Source organism: Scylla paramamosain, chromosome 17 (assembly GCF_035594125.1).
Source record: "Scylla paramamosain isolate STU-SP2022 chromosome 17, ASM3559412v1, whole genome shotgun sequence".
NCBI lineage: Eukaryota > Metazoa > Arthropoda > Malacostraca > Decapoda > Portunidae > Scylla > Scylla paramamosain.
In genome coordinates, this window is record NC_087167.1 from 4210001 (window position 1) to 4215000 (window position 5000).

Genomic DNA, 5000 nt, shown 5'->3' on the forward strand with positions numbered 1-5000 from the left:
ATAAACGGAGAAACTAAGTATGGGGCGAAAGATATGGTAAAAATGCAACACAAACAGAAAATGGGAGAAAGCGTGCGAAAAGACCCCGAGCAAATGCATTCAAGAGAAAAAGCGAATCAACAAATCTTACCTAAACAAAACGAACGAGAGAAAGTAAAGAGAAGCCGCGGCTCACATCTGTCTCACCCTTTCGTCCCTTTACATTTGGAGAGCGATGACGCAACAAGCCAGGGTGCAGCAGGGTGCGTGATATTCAGGGCATCACAGTTTACCTTCCTTGCCGTGCCCAGGTGTCCATTTGTCAGCCAGCGCTCAGGAGGGATAAACATTTGGATAAACAGCTGGATAAAGTATTTGGTGTGTGCCGCGCCATCTGGCCACCCCGGATTGCAAGCGGATAACAGAGAGGCGAAAAGAAGAGTATTAGTGTCAGGGGGAATGCCAAGAGGAAAGGGGAGAGTGACAGAGGGAGCGGGAGGAGAGGAAGCACGGAAAGCAGCAGAGGATTAAGGAGAGAGAGAGAGAGAGAGAGAGAGAGAGAGGTGGGGGTAGAAAATGAGGGAGGAATATAGGTAAAGAAGAGAGAGAGGGAGACGGAAGAATGGAGGAATAGAACATGTAGGGGATTAAGGGGATAGAGGAAGGGAGAAAATGAAGGAAGAATAAAGACAAGACAAGTAAGGGATAGAGAGGGAGAAAGCGAGGGAGAAATATAGATAAAGGAGGAATGCGAGAATATTGAACGAGAGCAGAGAGGGAGAGGGAGAAACATGCACGGAAAGAAGTAAGGGGATTAAGAAGGCAGAGGAAGAGAAAATGAATGAAGAATATAGTTAAAGGATGGAAAAGAACACAAACAAGAGCAGAGAGAGAAGGAATGGGAAGAATAAAAGGAAGGGCAGGCAAGTAGATAATAGTGGAGGGAAAAAAAAAGTGGAGAAATGTAGGGGAGAACACACACGAGAAAGCAGGAGGAGGAGGGGATTGGAGGGATAGAGCAAATATGGGAATTAGGGAGTAGAGGAGGAATATAGGTGAAGAGAGGAAGGGGAGAAGAACACGAACAAGAGCGCAACTTATTCACATCAACATCAAACATTCTGAGTGTGGGAGTGCCAAGCTCGTGCTATTTTCAGAGGAAGGTTCAACCACTCACCCTCCACCACCACCACCACCACCACCATTCCCTTCACCCTCCACCACCACCACCTCTCACCAGCACCTGTCACTACCCAAACCTTCCTACCCTCAACCCCTCCTCCCCCCACCACCCCAACCACGACCCTCTTCTCACAGCTACGCATCATCACCTTCCTTTCTCTTCCTCCTCCTCCCCCTCCTCCCTCCCTCCACACACACCGTCACCACCTGCTGACTAATGACGCCGTGTCCTCATTGGCCAGCAAGGCACCAATTAGCGCCCCTTTCTTGACGAGGGAGCGTCTAACTAGAGGTGGTTTTGAACGATATAAAGGCTGACGGCTGGCTGGCTGGCTGCGGCGCGGAGAATGTTGCGCTGGTGATCGTGGTGGGGGTAATTGGAGTGAGTGATGCAGTGTTGGGAGGTAGGGGAGTGTGGGGAGGGAAGGAAGAGAAGAGAGGGAATGAGGAAGTGTGTGTGTGTGTGTGTGTTAGGGAAAACAAGAGAATAAGTTTTTTTTTTTTTTTTTGTGTGTGTGTGTGTACCACTGAGAGGATACTGGAGTTTGTAGTGCGAGTAAATATGAGTAAGAACAAGAGCATGCCAGGATGAGTGAGTTAGAGATGAAGGAGTGGGGGGAAGCAAACAAACAAGTCACATCAACACCTGCGCACACTCACTTGTATCCACGTGTAGTAAGTTTCGTGGCTCCGACAGACAGAAGACAAGAAAACACACACACACACACACACACACACACACACAAGGCACACATCACAACACGACCAATACTTTAATTCTTTCTACATTTCACTATTTTTCATACATTTTCCCTAGTTCTCTCGTTGTTTCGATCTTATGTACCAAGAAACCAGTTGTGAATGGGTCTTTACTTACGTCAGCACCTCATAAGACGCAGTGTCCAGCAACACACACCGATCACCACTAAGGGAAGCGCTCGCAAGTCCTCCCTCACCAAGAACGAGCGTACTACTGATACAGGAGGCAAACAAAGTTCACTCAAGCCAACTAGAGTTTCGGATAATCAAGTCGAGGCTTCGAAACCATTCATACCATCGTTCGCTTCTCTACTAACTCGTAATCTTACAAGCAAAGCCGCGACAGAAAAGATAAAAAATATAAGGACAATAAGGAAACAAAGGAAGCTGGGAAAAGCCAAATAGGCCTACACGTGGCATTCCCAGGCTAAGCAGTACTAGAGAGAGAATTTTAGCCTGTTCTTCCTACTCTGATTAGGAAACAATAAAGGAGAGAGAGAGAGAGAGAGAGAGAGAGAGAGAGAGAGAGAGAGAGAGAGAGAGAGAGAGAGAGAGAGCATACAAACATTAGAATATAAGGAAAAGTACAAAAACCTAACAAACCTACACGTGACAGTCCTTGTAAAGAAGAAACATAAAGAATGCTACAGAGTCCCAATGCAGTGAAAAAGGAAGCAGGAACCCATAACGCTGTGTTGACGTGTAGGATGCATTGAGTGATGACGCCAGACTGCAGTGCTCGGGGAAAAAGGTGCAGGTTTCGAGCAAAAGAAGCGGAAGAATGGATCGACACGCCAGACGCATGACTCCTCTTGACGTACGAGTATAGGCAGTTTTTTTGCTGATTGCTTTCGATAGACTCAAAATTTTGGGAGATTTTCGTCAGTTTTACGTGCAGATTCGCAGCCACTCACAGTTGGCATGGCTTTCACTTCCCTAATTCGATCTTACTGTTGTGTAGAGAGTGGGAGGGGGAGACAATGAGAGAGAGACAGGCAGCCAAGCAAACTAACGCAAATAGACACAGCATTCTTATTAATGTATGTACGTAGAGGATGAACAAATAAAGTATGAAATCTGAAGTGCAGCAGTGACAACAAGTGGGATCAAAGGAAGAGGTTTGAGTCCTTTATATTTTGTCGTCTAGGAGGAGGAGAAGGAGGAGGAGGAGGAGGAGGAGGAGGAGGAAGAGGAGGAGGAGGAGGAGGAACCACGAAAGAACAAACCACCACAGCAAACATGTTAGTTCTTAAGGGGGCTGTGTGTGGCGGCTATACGGAAGCAAGTATGAAAAAAAAATAGGAGGAAAATATAGACTAGAAGAAAGAAATGAGGAAAAGAAGGAGGAACACAAAGGAAAGAACAAACTACAGCACATCTTGCGGGGTTGTTTGTGGCGGCTATGCAATCTAACATACAATGTGGGATATCGCATAGAAAAGAGAAATAAATAGGAAATGAATGGGAAAAAAGAGAAGAAGGAGGAGGAGGAGGAGGAGGAGGAGGAGGAGGAGGAGGAGGAGGAGGAGGAGAAGGAGGAGGAGGAGGAGGAGGAAGAATACGAAATAAGCTCAAATCATACTAAATCTTACGAGGTTGTCTGTGGCGAAATAGCATAACAGGAAAGATAAATAGAAAGAAAAAAAAGAGAGGGAGGAGGAGGAGAAGGAGGAGGAGGAGGAGGAGGAGGAGGAGGAGGAGGAGGAGGAGGAGGAGGAAGATAGACAACACAGGGAGAACACATCTTGCCAGTGTGTTGGAAGATACTTAAAAAGGAGAAAATATGACGAGGATAAAGTTGGCTTAGTGGGGACTGAATTTATCCCTCTCTCTCTCTCTCTCTCTCTCTCTCTCTCTCTCTCTCTCTCTCTCTCTCTCTCTCTCTCTCTCTCTCTCTCACAGACACAGACCAGAATTAAGTCGTCCCCAAAATTACTGCACTTCGTTACAATGACCAACAATCGATGCTATATTATTTCGCTCTCCGGGTTTTATTGAGTCTCACGCCACGAGCGCCGCGCACCGACAGCGTTGGCGAGGCAGTGTGCGCTGGTATAATTAACATTTCCCCATAAAACCTGATTCAACTATCGCTTATACTGGGGAAGAGAGAGAGAGAGAGAGAGAGAGAGAGAGAGAGAGAGAGAGAGAGAGAGAGAGAGAGTCTAAGAGGCAAGTTTGAAAAAAATGTGTGAACTAATTAGCTAAGCCTCATTTATCGCAGGGAGACAGAGACAGAGAGAGAGAGAGAGAGAGAGAGAGAGAGAGAGAGAGAGAGTCTAAGAGGCAAGTTTGAAAAAAATGTGTGAACTAATTAGCTAAGCCTCATTTATCGCAGGGAGACAGAGACAGAGAGAGAGAGAGAGAGAGAGAGAGAGAGAGAGAGAGAGAGAGAGAGAGAGAGAGAGAGAGAGAGAGAGAGAGAGAGAGAGAGAGAGAGAGAGAATTCAGCCAGACAGACAGACGGACAGAGATAAACAGACAAAGAAACCGTAGTAATTAATAATATGTAAAAAATATAACACAAGAAGGAAGGAAGGAATGAAGGAATGAAGGAAGGAAGGAAGGAAGGAAGAAATGAAGAAAGGAAGGAAAACAGCGGTGAAGAAAGGAAGGAATAGGTAAAGAAAGAAAGAAAACAGGCAAGGAGGCAGGCAGGAAGGAAGGAAAGAAAGAATGAAGAAAAGGAGTAAATAAAAAGGAAGGAAGGAAGGAAGGAAGGAAAAAGTGAGTACGTAAGAAAGAAAAAAGAAAGAAAGGAAGGAAGGAAGGAAGAAGAAAAAAAGAAAGAAAGAAAGAAAGGAAGAAAGAAATGAAGGAAGGAAGGAAGGAAGGAACAAAAATCACAAACCAACACACACACACACACACACACACACACACACACACACAGTTCACACCAAAAAGTACAGACAGATCAAGGAGCCATAATTTCATAATTCTCTTGGACCCTTCCCTATGGATCACAGGGCGCGGATCAACACTCACCGCTCACTCACTCAGCACAACACAGTGAGGGAAGGGGAAGGACCGCATAAGGTAAACAAGAATGAACAGTAACGCGATTATGCATCAAGGTT

General features: G+C 45.7%; 2 protein-coding genes across 6 annotated transcripts in view; one reads left to right on the forward strand and one right to left on the reverse strand.

Annotated features, from left to right (window-relative positions):
* Positions 1–2340, reverse strand: part of LOC135108340 (serine-rich adhesin for platelets-like) — a 105058-nt gene extending 102718 nt beyond the window's left edge. For all 3 annotated transcript variants that reach the window (XR_010272214.1, XR_010272213.1, XM_064019222.1), the window contains exon 1: positions 2039–2340. The gene's annotated coding sequence lies outside the window, so the exon portion shown is untranslated. The remainder of the gene's footprint in view (positions 1–2038) is intronic.
* The window catches only part of LOC135108342 (uncharacterized), a 151711-nt gene that overhangs the window by 78230 nt on the left and 68481 nt on the right, over positions 1–5000 (forward strand). The gene's annotated exons all lie outside the window — the stretch shown is intronic.